General features: G+C 40.5%; 1 long non-coding RNA gene across 1 annotated transcript; it reads left to right on the forward strand.

Annotated features, from left to right (window-relative positions):
- Window positions 1-3,383: 3,383 nt before the first annotated feature.
- On the forward strand, window positions 3,384-16,436 carry LOC129848859 (uncharacterized). Its single transcript, XR_008758575.1, has 5 exons — window positions 3,384-3,842; window positions 4,991-5,159; window positions 5,360-6,478; window positions 6,962-9,387; window positions 16,180-16,436. It is a non-coding gene; the product is annotated as an uncharacterized LOC129848859 (long non-coding RNA).
- The last annotated feature ends 292 nt before the right edge of the window (window positions 16,437-16,728 follow it).

Below are 16,728 nucleotides of genomic sequence, written 5' to 3' on the forward strand. Positions count from 1 at the left end.
CACCACTCGGGTCTATATTGACGCCTCTAACACTGTGATCTAGTACCTTAGACTGCTGCACCACTCGGGTCTATAGTGACGCCTCTAACACTGTGATCTAGTACCTTAGACTGCTGCACCACTCGGGTCTATAGTGACGCCTCTAGCACTGTGATCTAGTACCTTAGACTGCTGCACCACTCGGGTCTATAGTGACGCCTCTAACACTGTGATACAGTACCTTAGACTGCTGCACCACTCGGGTCTATAGTGACGCCTCTAGCACTGTGATCTAGTACCTTAGACTGCTGCACCACTCTGGTCTATAGTGACACCTCTAACACTGTGATCTAGTACCTTAGACTGCTGCACCACTCGGGTCTATAGTGACACCTCTAACACTGTGATACAGTACCTTAGATCGCTGCACCACTCGGGTCTATAGTGACGCCTCTAACACTGTGATGCAGTACCTTAGACTGCTGCACCACTCGGGTCTATAGTGACACCTCTAACACTGTGATACAGTACCTTAGACCGCTGCACCACTCGGGTCTATAGTGACGCCTCTAACACTGTGATCTAGTACCTTAGACTGCTGCACCACTCGGGTCTATAGTGACGCCTCTAACACTGTGATCTAGTACCTTAGACTGCTGCACCACTCGGGTCTATAGTGACACCTCTAACACTGTGATACAGTACCTTAGATCGCTGCACCACTCGGGTCTATAGTGACACCTCTAACACTGTGATCTAGTACCTTAGATCGCTGCACCACTCGGGTCTATAGTGACACCTCTAACACTGTGATCTAGTACCTTAGACTGCTGCACCACTCTGGTCTATAGTGACACCTCTAACACTGTGATCAGGTACCTTTGACTGCTGCACCACTCGGGTCTATAGTGACAACTCTAACACTGTGATCTAGTACCTTTGACTGCTGCACCACTCGGGTCTATAGTGACACCTCTAACACTGTGATCTAGTACCTTAGACTGCTGCACCACTCGGGTCTATAGTGACAACTCTAACACTGTGATCTAGTACCTTTGACTGCTGCACCACTCGGGTCTATAGTGACACCTCTAACACTGTGATACAGTACCTTAGATCGCTGTGCCACTCAGGCATAATCTTTTTTTAACCAATTCTGATGGTTGTTAAAAGTGGAATTTTGACATTATTACTTAACACTCCCAACACTCCCAACTATAATTCTCTTTGGCACCGTAGACATCTAGTGACCACTTGATTCCATGTGACATTATTACCGTTATATCAACTCACTGGACACTCCCAACACCCTCAACTATAATTCTCTTTGGCACCGTAGACATCTAGTGACCACTTGATTCCATGTGACCAAACATTCCTGAGTCTCAAATAGTCGCCTGTTCCTTTTAATAGCCGGGCAATGGCACACATTATGGCAAATACATTTTGGGTCTAAATTAAAGGAGCTACAATTATAGTTTAATTACATGTTTTAAATAAAATGTCCATAATATCTGCATTAATACGAACGAGCTACAAAAATCTCTGAAACTGGAAACACTTATCTCCCTCACTAGCTTTAAGCACCAGCTGTCAGAGCAGCTCACAGATTACTGTACCTGTACATAGCCCATCTATAATTTAGCCCAAACAACTACCTCTTCCCCTACTGTATTTATATATTTATTTAGCTCCTTTGCACCCCATTATTTCTATCTCTACTTTGCACATTCTTCCACTGCAAATCTACCATTCCAGTGTTTTACTTGCTATATTGTATTTACTTCGCCACCATGGCCTTTTTTTGCCTTCACCTCCCTTATCTCACCTCACTTGCTCACATTGTATATAGACTTATTTTCTACTGTATTATTGACTGTATGTTTGTTTTACTCCATGTGTAACTCTGTGTTGTTTTATGTGTCGAACTGCTTTGTTTTATCTTGGCCAGGTTGCAGTTGTAAATGAGAACTTGTTCTCAACTGGCCGACCTGGTTAAATAAAGGAGAAATAAATAACACATAATAATACATAAACATGTAGGAGCAGTATAGACCTAGTCTGTTCATTATATACATCTACATGATGTATTGTTACACCATGTAGGAGCAGTATAGGCCTAGTCTGTTCATTATATACATCTACATGATGTATTGTTACACCATGTAGGAGCAGTATAGACCTAGTCTGTTCATTATATACATCTACATGATGTATTGTTACACCATGTAGGAGCAGTATGGACCTAGTCTGTTCATTATATACATCTACATGATGTATTGTTACACCATGTAGGAGCAGTATAGACCTAGTCTGTTCATTATATACATCTATATGATGTATTGTTACACCATGTAGGAGCAGTATAGACCTAGTCTGTTCATTATATACATCTACATGATGTATTGTTACACCATGTAGGAGCAGTATAGACCTAGTCTGTTCATTATATACATCTACATGATGTATTGTTACACCATGTAGGAGCAGTATAGGCCTAGTCTGTTCATTATATACATCTACATGATGTATTGTTACACCATGTAGGAGCAGTATAGACCTAGTCTGTTCATTATATACATCTACATTATGTATTGTTACACCATGTAGGAGCAGTATAGACCTAGTCTGTTCATTATATACAAATACATTATGTATTGTTACACCATGTAGGAGCAGTATAGACCTAGTCTGTTCATTATATACATCTACATGATGTATTGTTACACCATGTAGGAGCAGTATAGACCTAGTCTGTTCATTATATACATCTATATGATGTATTGTTACACCGTGTAGGAGCAGTATAGACCTAGTCTGTTCATTATATACATCTACATGATGTATTGTTACACCATGTAGGAGCAGTATAGACCTAGTCTGTTCATTATATACATCTACATGATGTATTGTTACACCATCTAGGAGCAGTATAGACCTAGTCTGTTCATTATATACATCTACATGATGTAATGTTACACCATGTAGGAGCAGTATAGACCTAGCCTGTTCATTATATACATCTACATGATGTATTTTTACACCATGTAGGAGCAGTATAGACCTAGTCTGTTCATTATATACATCTACATGATGTATTGTTACACCATGTAGGAGCAGTATAGACCTAGTCTGTTCATTATATACATCTACATAGACCTACAGTAGCTAGCTGCTAATTTAGATGTAGTATAACTTAATGAAACTGCCTTAAATGTGCTGTGGTAAAAAAAAATATTCGCACTAATCAATCAACACATTCCTGTCTTTGTATGTCTCAATATAATGGTATTATTTAATTAAATCCATTTACAATAATCTTTGTCTGAAAATAAAATATGATCCTCAACTGCGTTTCCCCTCCAGTCAGCAGACGGCGATGTGCGTCTTTCAGGCGACGCTGCCAGCGTGACGTATAATCTAGTGGACGGTTCTTCATAAACAGCTCGTCAACCACCTCGGTAGCTTGCTAGCCAACATAGCCGAAAGATTCAAGCTATTTATACGCTTTCGATGTATATTACCTACTGTGTTTTCGACACACTTAGGTCGTATCTAGTTGTTAACCTATTTAATATTACGTTATTTTGTATTAGTCAGCTATAGTAGCTGGCTGGTTAAGTTAGCACTAGCCTAGTCGCTAATGATAGCTAGCTAGCTAACATCCCCGAACATGAGCTCCCTAAACTTCTCCCCTCCTGCTAAAGAAGAGGAAGTCTGCTGGACGGAGAAAGAGGGTCTGGGGCTGAACATTGTTGTGAAAGAGGAGGAAGAGGAGGCTGATTTTGGTGTGAAGGAGGAGGAGGAGGAGATGACTGTCACATTGGAGGAAGAAGAGGAGGTTGGAGATCTGTTTAACCCCAGTAAGTACCGTCTCTGCAGTTGTTGAACCAATATGCAGTAAAGGGGTTCTACACTTTAATGTTGTTCTGTAGGAATGGCTGAAGCTACACTGTAACGTGTAGAACATCAAGAGTGGACCATCAACAAAACGTTAACAATTGATAAAATGCATCCAATGACAATGCCTGAAATACTGTAGTCCTCAATATCTCCTATTAGATTAGCCCAATATGTAGTCTTAAAGGGGCAATCAGCAGTTGTTACATCCATTTTGGGACTTATACATTAATGATATGTACCCATCTGTTTCTTGAAGAATTCACTTATAAATGCCTCATGAGCTTATTTCAACTGTTGTACCCCATCAGAACCCAAAATATGAGCTTTTTTGACTCCAATGTTTATCAGTAAATATAAACAAACACTGTAACACTGTAAAAACATGGTTAAAACTATCATGCTGATATCATGGATGGTTGCATTTCTTCAGCCCCATCCCTCAGCTTTTTACCGAAACAGGCAGCGCTTTGTTATTGTTTCTACTGCTGATTGCTGCCACCGTTACTCCTCAAGGTCCAAGGACTGTATGTTATTTTCAGAGGTAGACTGGCTCTGGCAGCTAAAATAGTCAAATATTCCATCTAAATGTGAATCGATTCTCAATGGGCAGGGAGTACGCTTTGTTATTGTTTCTACTGCTGATTCTCTGCCCCCGTTACTCCTCAAAATAATTTCACATAATACTTTCATATCACATAACAATTATTTCACACAATACTTTCATATCACATCAAAATATTTTAAAATACTTTAACATCAAAATAATTTCACACAATACTTTCATGTCACATCTAAATAGGTAACCAGTCTGTATAGATAGATAGCTAAGTGAATTAAATATCATCAGCTGTCTAACTTCATATTAGCTAGCTATCTTGATCTATTTATCACTGTAAAAAACAAACTCCAAATGCATTTGTAGGTAGCTAGCTAACAGCCATGGAGGGTGAAAGGATAGCAGCCCCAACTGTCAGTGAGAGAGGAGGCTATTCTGGATAGGGCAAGTACTTTTGTGTAGTTCCTGTCCCTAGAAGTGAGGACGGAGATAATAGTAACATAATATTCAGTGTGGTGTAATTTGACTATAATGAAGTGTGTTTCTTGTGAGGTTTTCTGTCCTCAGATAAAGAGCGCTATGAAAGCCAGTCTACATATGAAGAGGTCCCAATGAAGAGCAGTGGTTCTCAGTCCTGGGGACTCAAAGAGGCACATTGTTGTTTTTGCCTCAGCACTGCACAGCTGATTCAAATGATCAACTCATCATCAAGCTTCAAGTGGTATTTATGTATTCATTTGTGATGCCGTCCTTGATATGATCCTGTTATTGTCACATGCTACACATGTACATATGTGTGCCCATGCATCTATCAATCCAATGTTATCATGATTTGTTATCAGGGATATTATACTTTAGTAATCCACAATGACCTGGTGATGTAACAGTCTAATAATGACATTGTCTTCCATATTCCTACAGATACCTTGTAACTGGAGATTCCTTCAAAACGATTGCCTACAGTTACCGTGTAGGGCACTGCAAGGTTGGGTGACCAGGGTCATCTGGGACTGCCTCTTGGAGGAATTCAGGTGTGTGAAGGCTACCTGTGTCCTGCGTAACTTCATGAGGATGGACACGAGGACCAGGAAGGGATCTGCAGCTCGCCGCCGTGTCCCAGAGGAGGAGTCTGCTGCTCTGCAGGATGTTTCAAGGATGGGGTCCAACAACGCAGCAAGAGAGGCAATCCGTGTGCAGGAGATCTTCACCTCCTACTTCTTCAAAGAGGGTGCTGTTCCCTGGCAACACCATAGACTACACTATGCACAACCAAAGGCTCTTTTAAGAGGGTACTGTTCCCTGGCAACACCATAGACTACACTATGCACAACCAAAGGCTCTTTTAAGAGGGTGCTGTTCCCTGGCAACACCATAGACTACACTATGCACAACCAAAGGCTATTTTAAGAGCCATCCACATTGCAATAAGAGTATTCTTCCATTTACTTAGCTATGTCAACTGTAGTTATTCAATTCATAGTTTCTCTCCCTTTGATTTCTACTTCTCAGGTGAGGGTGCTGTTTAGGTAAGGGTGTGATGTCTGTGCAAAAACAAAACAGGCTGTTTTAAATCACCCATATTGAAAAAATGTAGAACAATTAGACACCCTATAACCCACACCTACACACTCATGTAACAATCTGATTGATGGATTGTGTTGTGCAGTAAGCAGGCTCAGGTGTATAACTGTGGCTCCTTCCACCTTCAAAGAATAGGCAAGAGGGCCAACCATGGAGAATAGTAAGACACTTCATTATTTCTATAACTACGCTATATTGTTTGTCCTTGTGGGTCCGTTCATGTTTTTCAGCATAAAGTACTCTGCAGCCACTTAGTGTGGTGTGGACACCAGGTGAGGCCACACACAGATTCCTGTTGAACACTGTCACTTTAACTACCTTATTTTCTCAATAACAGTCTCTCTCCTTCACTTCATCCCTCTCTCCCCTTCTCCCTAAGTCCTCTAGGTTATATCAGCTGTGTCGGTGAACCCCTCCTGCATCTGAACTGGCTACATAGAGGGCACAGCATGGTCAGAGGTGAGAGGTCACTTGGTCAGGTCAACAGGAAGTATTATTAAAGAGATGCTTTACATTGAAATACAGACAGAGATGCAGTAGTCCCAGAGTTAATGATCCCAGGTCAGTTTATATTATACAGGAAGTATTATTAAAGAGATGCTTTACATTGAAATACAGAGAGATGCAGTAGTCCCAGAGTTAATGATCCCAGGACAGTTTATATTATACAGGAAGTATTATTAAAGAGATGCTTTACATTGAAATACAGAGAGATGCAGTAGTCCCAGAGTTAATGATCCCAGGTCAGTTTATATTATACAGGAAGTATTATTAAAGAGATGCTTTACATTGAAATACAGATAGATGCTGTAGTCCCAGAGTTAATGATCCCAGGTCAGTTTTGCATTTCACCTCCTGATTGATGACTAACAATGTTAGAATAAAAACTAAAAACACAAGGCTTAAACATGCTCTCTCTCTCCATCTGTCTCTCGTCTGCAGATATGTTTTGATGTGAGAGGATGCCAACCCCCAGTCCCATCATCACCACCTCACCCTCTTTTAAGATAACCTTTGGGCCGACTAGAGACACTGCTATGTAATTGTGATGAACTGAGAGAATATTTATGTAGCACTGTGATTCATTAATCATGTGCTGCCTTCCCTGCTCCTATGTGCTTACCTCTTTCCCTTTCTGTCTTTTACACCTCTCTCTCCACCTCCTCTTTCTTCCTCTGTTTTTATAATGCACAACAGATGTGCATTGAAGTACAGATTGAACTTGTATTTATAACACTTGGATAATGAGCTTTTCAATATTCTCTACTGATTGAAATGAAGTGTAATGTGATGAAATACTCCACCTATCCTGTGTTTATCAGATCAATGCAGATGAAGGGCATTAGATGTTGAGATGAACCGGTGTTGGAGTATTTACATGATGCATAGGAAGTGTAGTGTTCTGTTTTTAACATTATGTTTCTGTATATATGAATTAACTAGTTAAATCCTATTTCTAGTCTATTAGTTACAATGTGTAACCATTGATGTCCCAGGACCAAGATTGGTAAACACTGTTGAAGTGTAGAATTGTAATACATACATGCAGACACAGCATCATTCAAAGACTGGAATTTGACACTCCTGGTATTGGATATGACTGAAAGATAATCTCAAAGACATTCATACCTAAACTGCACATTTATTTGCCAAGGTACAGTACATGATCAGTGAATATATTAAATGTACAGGCTACAATGTGGGGATCTCATGCATGGTAATAACTACATGTATATACGACTTGCATTCTTGGCACAACATGATATTATATTCTACTCAATCCATAGGCTTCATTAATGTCATTCAGGCTGTTTTGAAGTTGATACAACTGGCTATGATAGCTGAGGTTCATAGCTAGGTTCTTAACTAATATGTATACCAAACGTTTGGTTGCATACACAGATCGGCTAGATAGCTAGCTACACATCCATGGGCATACAGGGATTTTAATCATCCACTGCACAATAAGCAAGAACATAGCTAGCTACGTGATTTCATCTATCTGCATGGCAAATATCAGTAAGGCAAGCTTACAAAATTGTACATTCAATTTACAGTAAATTCTTCAGCTAGCTAGATTCTATACATCCACTGTTTCACAAATCAACCGCCTGGTTTGCTGGTTGTTTCAGGAGTCCCTAAAACAACCAGAATTACAATTTCATACTCATGTCACAACACCCATAAAGCTAGCCAGCTAGCTGGCTAATGTTAGCTGGGTCAGCTAGCTGGCTAAATCGCGATTTTCATGAATTAACTTTATGATAAAAAAAAATGCATAATCGTTTGTCTCTACATGAACAAACATTCCTGTCAACTGTACATGTTTTTTGCATGATTCGTTATGACGTTATAATCCCTTACATTTGCTTCCATCCTAGTATTTCCGTCCGCCATCTTTGATTCAGTTCAGTTCTGTGTAGGGGTTCCCCTCTCTCCTAGTATTTCTGTTCGCCATCTTTGATTCAGTTCAGTTCTGTGTAGGGGTACCCCTCTCTCCTAGTATTTCTGTCCGCCATCTTTGCTGAAGAAAGTGTAACAGTCACTAGCGCAGCAGCAGCCTCCCCCGGTCCTAGTGCCGGCCCGGTAAGATGTTTAAGATGCGATGGAACGGTTGACGAAATAAGAAATCACAGACAAAATATATTGACTGATATTGATTTATTTAGTTTAAAATTAATATTTCATATCAGCAGATTGCGGTCTGCGACTTTAAGGCAATGCTGCTACTGTGACGTATAATCTAGTGGACGGAACGCTTCTTTCAACAGCAGCAACAGACAGTCAGCCACCTCGGTAGCTTGCTAGACAAAATAGACGAACCAATAAAGTTCTGTAGACGCTTTAGTGTATATTTGCCACTGTATTTTAAAGCCACTTCTGTCGCCTAGTTAGTTATCCGTTTTAATTTCATATTTACGGTATTGTTTTTATTATTCATCTAGCGGGCTGGTTAAGTTAGCATTAGCCTAGCTAGCTAACATCTCCAACCATGAGGTCACTAAGCTACTCTCTTGTTAATGAAGAGGAGGTCTGCTGGACGGAGAAAGAAGCTCTCGTCAAAGAGGAGGAGGAAGAGAAGGATATCACAGTAAAACAAGAAGTAGAGGGTGAGGCTGTTACAGTGAAAGAAGAAGAGAAAGACGCGTTCAGATTGAAAGAGGAAGAGGATGTTACAGTAAAAGAAGAGGAGGAAGAGAAAGAGGAGGGTGCAGTTTTTGGAGTGAAGGAGGAGGAGAGGGAGATGACTGTCACATTGAAAAAGGAGATGGAAGAAGAGGAGGAAACTGGATTTCTGGACTCGGTTTCCCAAACGCATCTTAAGGCATCCGATGGTTCTAACGATGAACGGGCCCTGGTTAACACAAGTAAGTACTGCCTTAAAAACAGAGACACAAACTCTGCAGTTGTTGAACTTTTTTATTTAACCAGGTGGCTATGATGTCATAATGATAGTTTAACCAGGTGACCATGATGTCATAATGATAGTTTAACCAGGTGACCATGATGTCATAATGATAGTTTAACCAGGTGGCCATGATGTCATAATGATAGTTTAACCAGGTGACCATGATGTCATAATGATAGTTTAACCAGGTGGCCATGATGTCATAATGATAGTTTAACCAGGTAGGCCAGTTGAGAACACGTTTTCATTTACAACTGCGACCTGGCCAAGATAAAGCAAAGCAGTGTGACACAGACAACAGCATAGAGTTACACATGGAATAAACAATAAACAAGCCAATAACACAATAAACAAGTCAATGACACAGTAGAAAAAAATAAAGTCTATATATAGTGTGTGCTATAGTGTGTGCAAAAGGCATGAGGAGGTAGGCAATGAATAGTCCATAGTAGCGAAGAATTACAATTTAGCAGATTAACACTGGAGTGATAAATGAGCAGATGATGATGTGCAAGTAGAGATACTGGTGTGCAAAAGAGCAGAAAAGTACATGTACAGCTGCAGCGATCGATTAGCTGCTCAGATAGCTGATGTTTAAAGTTGGTGAGGGAAATATAAGTCTCCAGCTTCAGCGAATTTTGAAATTCGCTCCAGTCACTGGAAGGATGTGTGGTGTTAAAGGGGAAATCTGCAATTACCACATCCATATTTAGATTTTTTAATTATTTATTTATAGCCATTGATTCTTGAAGAATATAACACATGCCTCATGAGCTTAGTTCAACTGTTGTACCCCATCAGAACCCTAAATAAGCTTTTTTACTCCAATGTATAGAAAAAATGTAAATCAACACTGTATAGCCTCAACATGGTTAAAACTATAATGTTGATATCATGGATGGTCAGTCCTTGCATCCATAGGTCTGTCTATGAATTTGAAAGTAGTTACATTTCTCCAGCGCCATCCATCATCTTATAAGCAAAACAGTGGTGGAAAGACAGCTTTGTTATTGGTTGATTGATTGTTGTGTGGCTTTTTTAAAGGGACAACTTAGTATTTAAACAGCAACAAAATGGCTGCCCAGAGACTGGGTTTGGTAAACAGCTGAGGGATGGGGGCTGGAGAAATGAAACCATGCTCAAATTCATAGAGAAAGCTATTGTATCAACCGTAATCCAACACCTAGCGACCTCGTCAAAAAGTTCAGACATCTTGGCGTAACAGTTGTAAGGTGTTGGCTTGACAGTCGCTGGACCCAGGTTTGAGTTCAGCTCAGGCTACACCCTGAATTCACTATACTATGAATACAAGGACTGGCCATCCATGATGTCATAATGATAGTTTAACCAGGTTTCTAGGATATATAGTATATTCTAGAATTCATCCATGATGTCATAATGATAGTGTAACCAGGTTTCTAGGCTATATAGTATATTCTAGAATTCATCCATGATGTCATAATGATAGTTTAACCAGGTTTCTAGGCTATATAGTATATTCTAGAATTGCCAGTGTAGATTTCCTGTGGGGGTCAAATTGTTAGAGCTGTTGATAAGTCATTGTATAATATTCAGCCAATTTATTTCCATGCCATTACATCAATAACGCCCAACCAGAGGAAGAAACAAACTCTTCCCGATCCACCTCCTGCTGCTGTCCTTCATACATTCTGACGTTGCTGGTAATTGGCTCAACAAGCAGTCGGCAACCTACATTTGGAGTGCAAATCTATCTTACCATTTCTACTGATCTGGTGACAGTTATGATTTTCATATTCACATTTTACTGGAACAGTTTAATTTCATTTATAATAGTATCTCAATCATTGTCTGTGATTAATCTACATTCTATCTAAATGAAAATTATACAAATCTAATTTATGTAAAAAATAGCCTACATAACAAATAAAAACATTGCAAATAGATGTCCTATAAATCACATGACCTGTCCATAACGAACTTGAAACATTGTATAAAATATTCTGGGCCCTCAGTTTCCCGTGCCTGTGAGTTCTCGACCAACACAGCTGTAGGCTATTTGTGAAAGGGATAAGAAGTAATCAGGTGTTTTGACATTTCCACTGGATCAGCACATTACGTTTTTCCCTTTCGTGCCGAGTGGTTATCGAAAGGGCGAGAGCTGGAAATATTTTACAAATACATTCTCCTTTGCAATTGATTTAGATTTAGACTTTGATTACTTGCTGTTTGAGGTGGAAAAAAAACATTACTTTGAGAAGCTCCACAACTCACAATCAGACATCCCCAAATGTGCATATTTATAGGCCTCCATTTGTGCTCAGGACAGGTAGACTAGTCCTACTTCTATATGTGTAACCAGGTAGACTAGTCGTACTTCTATATGTGTAACCAGGTAGACTAGTCCTACTTCTATATGTGTAACCAGGTAGACTAGTCCTACCTCTATATGTGTAATCAGGTAGACTAGTCCTACCTCTATATGTGTAACCAGGTAGACTAGTCCTACTTCTATATGTGTAACCAGGTAGACTAGTCCTACTTCTATATGTGTAACCAGGTAGACTAGTCCTACCTCTATATGTGTAATCAGGTAGACTAGTCCTACCTCTATGTGTAATCAGGTAGACTAGTCCTACTACTATATGTGTAACCAGGTAGACTAGTCCTACTTCTATATGCGTAACCAGGTAGACTAGTCCTACTACTATATGCGTAACCAGGTAGACCAGTCCTACCTCTATATGTGTAACCAGGTAGACTAGTCCTACTACTATATGTGTAACCAGGTAGACTAGTCCTAGTACTATATGTGTAATCAGGTAGACTAGTCCTACTTCTATATGTGTAACCAGGTAGACTAGGTCTACTTCTATATGTGTAGTCAGGTAGACTAGTCCTACTTCTATATGTGTAGTCAGGTCGACTAGTCCTACTTCTATATGTGTTATCGGGTAGACTAGTCCTACTTCTTTATGTGTAACCAGGTAGACTAGGTCTACTTCTATATGTGTAGTCAGGTAGACTAGTCCTACTTCTATATGTGTAGTCAGGTAGACTAGTCCTACCTCTATATGTGTAACCAGGTAGACTAGTCCTACTTCTAAATGTGTAACCAGGTAGACTAGTCCTACTTCTATATGTGTTGTCAGGTAGACTAGTCCTACTTCTATATGTGTAGTCAGACTCACTCTGACATCTGTCGAGTTGAAATATCTCCTCTCTAGGTGAGATTTCACCTCTGGTGCAGATGTGCCCACCTGCTCTCCAGGTGTAGACCCAGGGGGCCCGTTTAGAACCTTTTTAGGACATTTCGAGATGACAGATGTTTGTGTTTGGTCTATTAATGTACCTGTGAGTTGAAATTTTTATCATTTTTGCATTTTTGACAAAATTAGACTCCTTTTAAAGTGTCATTTTTTCGCTCAGGTAGGGTATCAGCCTGATCTATTTAAAAACACTTTTTCCACATTTCAAGATAGCAGTGTGTTCAGTTTGATCATTTCAAAGACAGCTGCAGCTTCATTTTATTAATAATATTCAAAAAATTTTTTTTTTCCATTTTCATCATAAAAATTCCCTCGGCTGTTAACCTCAACTCCAGAGGTGTTCAAGGTGAGGGATCAGCCTGGATTATTTAAAAACACGTTTTCAACATTTCAAGATAGCAGTTAGTTTAGTTTGATGTACATAAAGATAGCTGCATCTTTATTTTATTCATTTTCAAAAATATTTTTTTTACCAAAAACATGTGAAAATGAATAAAATAAAGTTGCAGCTGTCTTTATTTACATCAAACTGGAGTAACTGCTATCTTGAAATGTTGAAAAAGTGTGTTTAAATAGGCATCCTATTTAAAATAGGCATTTCCAAATTAGCTGAAAGGCTGAGGGAATCATCTCCAACCTCTTCTCAGGAGATGGCCCCCTCAGCCTTTCAACTAATGTTCAAATGATAGGATAATTATTTAAAAACACTTTTTCAACATTTCAAGATAGCAGTTAGTTCGTTTTGAGCATATCAAAGACAGCTGCAAGTTGATTTTATTTTATTTTTATTCCAGCCAAAAATATTCTAAGTCCACACAGAAGTTCACACTCAACTTTGTTTGGTGATTGAACAGGTTAGCAGGTGTATTTTTGAATATGGTTCTTAATATGGTTCATTGGGTTGCTGGGGTCCACTGCTTGCTAAGGGGGAACCCCCCACCCGTGTTCAGCCGACTGGGGCGCACTCTCTGTCAACATTTTCAACATTTCAAGATAACAGTTTATTAAGTCTGATGCATATTTATTTTTTTAATTTTCACACACCCTAACCCACCTCATTTGAAAGGTTAATGTGAATAGTTACCACTTCTCAGGAGATGATAGACTTAGCCTTTCAAATGTTTTGTAATGATGGGATGGCTATTGAACAGAACTTTAAAACCTGGTTTTCTTGTCTGTACCAGTTCATGAAATCACACATTTGACATTTATGCTCACTGAGTCTGTACATAGTCAAAGCTTTCCTTAAGTTTGGGTCAGTCACAGTGGTCAGGTATTCTGTCACTGTGTACTCTCTGTTTAGGAACAAATTGCAATTGATAATGTACAAGTGTCAGCTTTTTTCCACATTATCAATTGCTCATGTCATGTTGATCCAAATATAGTAGTTGGTTCTCTGTTGAATAGTCTGACCCCTCAAAACATCTAGGCATTAGTTCCTTGCATAAGCCATTACAGGCAAAATTGTTGAACTATTTGTCACAAACTGTCAAGCATAGTTTTACACATTTCTATAAGACCTTTTGTACAAAAAGGTAAACTGATGAATCGTGCAGGTGAAATTGACCCTCACTCATGAAGGAATGAAGTTTTGATTTACATAGCCTGCAATTGTGACAATCACTGCATTCAAACCTGTGTAGATCAGTCAATTTTTAATATACAGACTTAAAACTCAGGATTCTGTAACAGCATACTCCATTCAAGATATGTGTTTACTGTGACAACCAGAAGGGCCTTAAGATGGTGTCATAGATGCTGTTTTGAAGGGGTAAAAGGTCAGAACTTTTCAAAACTTCATATATGTGATTAGACAACCCTCGTGAACTGTAAATCAGTCATTTCTCCCAACAGATGTCAAAGAAAAGCTCTCACACACACACACAGCAGGGATGGAGTGAAAAAGTACGGTGCTTAAAGACACACAAAGCCTGCAATGGCATTACTATTATCTCCAGGCCGTGCCGAGTTCAACGAGATGCCCCGCTTGACCGTAGCTCACTCGGTCTGAGCGCAGCCACAGTGACAACAAGACGGACCCAGAGCTGTCTGTCTGTCTGTCTGTCTGTCTGTCTGTCTCTGTCTCTCTCTCTCACATTCTCTCTCTCTCTTTCTCTACGATTAGAATGTAAAGTCTCTCTCTATCTCTCTCTCTCTTTCTCTCTCAATTCAATTCAATTATATTCAAGGGTCTTTATTGGCATGGGAAACATGTGTTTACATTGCCAAAGCGAGTGAGGTAGATAATATACAACAGTGAAATAAACAATAAAAATGAACAGTAAACATTACACATGCAGAAGTTTCAAAACAATAAAGACATTACAAATGTCATATTATATATATATACAGTGTTGTAACAATGTACAAATGGTTAAAGTACAAAAGGGAATGAGATCCCTGAATGGTAAAAAACATCTCCAAATAGAATATGTTTGTATCACAAATGATCTTACAGATATTTTGACCATATCTGACAGGCTCCCAAAGGCAATCAAAGGATCTAGCTCACTTAATGCCCCATACCCTCCCCATCACCAATCAGCCCTGCCATTGTTTGTATTCATACTGTTTTGTAAAGAATGGCTTCTTGTCTGTTAGGTTGTATTCCACTGGGAAAGTGATTACAGTTTTCCTCAGTCGCTTTGGTGCATTTCTTAGATCAAAAGTGCAATTCTTGATACGACTTGTACAAATTCCAAATCATCTAGTCACTTGTGCACATCATTAAAGCAATTTCTTATTCCTTTGAACACATTGCAATTGATAATGTACAAGTGTCAGCTTTTTTCCACATTATCAATTGCTCACATCATGTTGATCAAAATATAGTATATGGTTCTCTGTTGAATAGTCTTACCCCTCAAAACATCTAGGCATTAGTTCCTTGCATAAGCCATTACATGCAAAATTGTTTAACTATTTGTCATAAACTGTCAACCTCTCTCCGCCTCTCTCCCTTTTCACTCCCCTCTCTCCCTTTTCACTCCCCTCTCTCCCTTTTCACTCCCTCTCTCCGCCTCTCTCCCTTTTCACTCCCTCTCTCCACCTCTCTCCCTTTTCACTCCCTCTCTCCGCCTCTCTCCCTTTTCACTCCCTCTCTCCGCCTCTCTCCCTTTTCTCTCCCTCTTTCCGCCTCTCTCCCTTTTTACTCCCTCTCTCCGCCTCTCTCCCTTTTCACTCCCTCTCTCCGCCTCTCTCCCTTTTCACTCCCTCTCTCCGCCTCTCTCCCTTTTCACTCCCCCTCTCCACCTCTCTCCCTTTTCACTCCCTCTCTCTCCCTTTTCACTCCCTCTCTCTCCCTCTCTCTCCCTTTTCACTCCCCCTCTCCGCCTCTCTCCCTTTTCACTCCCTCTCTCTCCCTTTTCACTCCCTCTCTCCGCCTCTCTCCCTTTTCACTCCCCTCTCTCCGCCTCTCTCCCTTTTCACTCCCTCTCTCCGCCTCTCTCCCTTTTTACTCCCTCTCTCCGCCTCTACCTTTTCACTCCCTCTCCCTCTCTAAGAACTTCCCATTTGAATCAATAAGGATTGCAGTTGTGGGTGACTATCTGGGTGGAGCAGACTGGGAGGCTGGTATTCTGCCCTGGGCTGGAGCAGACTGGGAGGCTGGTATTCTGACCTGGGCTGGAGCAGACTGAGAGGCTGGTATTCTGACCTGTGCTGGAGCAGACTGGGAGGCTGGTATTCTGACCTGGGCTGGAGCACACTGTGTTGGAGCAGACTGAGAGGCTGGTTTTCTGACCTGGGCTGTGGCAGACTGAGAGGCTGGTATTCTGACCTGGGCTGGAGCAGACTGGGAGGCTGGTATTCTGACCTGGGCTGGAGCAGACTGGGAGGCTGGTATTCTGACCTGGGCTGGAGCAGACTGAGAGGCTGGTATTCTGACCTGGGCTGGAGCACACTGTGTTGGAGCAGACTGGGAGGCTGGTATTCTGACCTGGGCTGGAGCACACTGTGCTGGAGCAGACTGAGAGGCTGATAAGTTGACCTGGGCTGGAGCAGACTGGGAGGCTGGTATTCTGACCTCGGCTGGAGCAGACTGGGAGGCTGGT

The sequence above is a fragment of the Salvelinus fontinalis genome, unplaced genomic scaffold (assembly GCF_029448725.1).
Source record: "Salvelinus fontinalis isolate EN_2023a unplaced genomic scaffold, ASM2944872v1 scaffold_1238, whole genome shotgun sequence".
Classification (NCBI taxonomy): Eukaryota; Metazoa; Chordata; class Actinopteri; order Salmoniformes; family Salmonidae; genus Salvelinus; species Salvelinus fontinalis.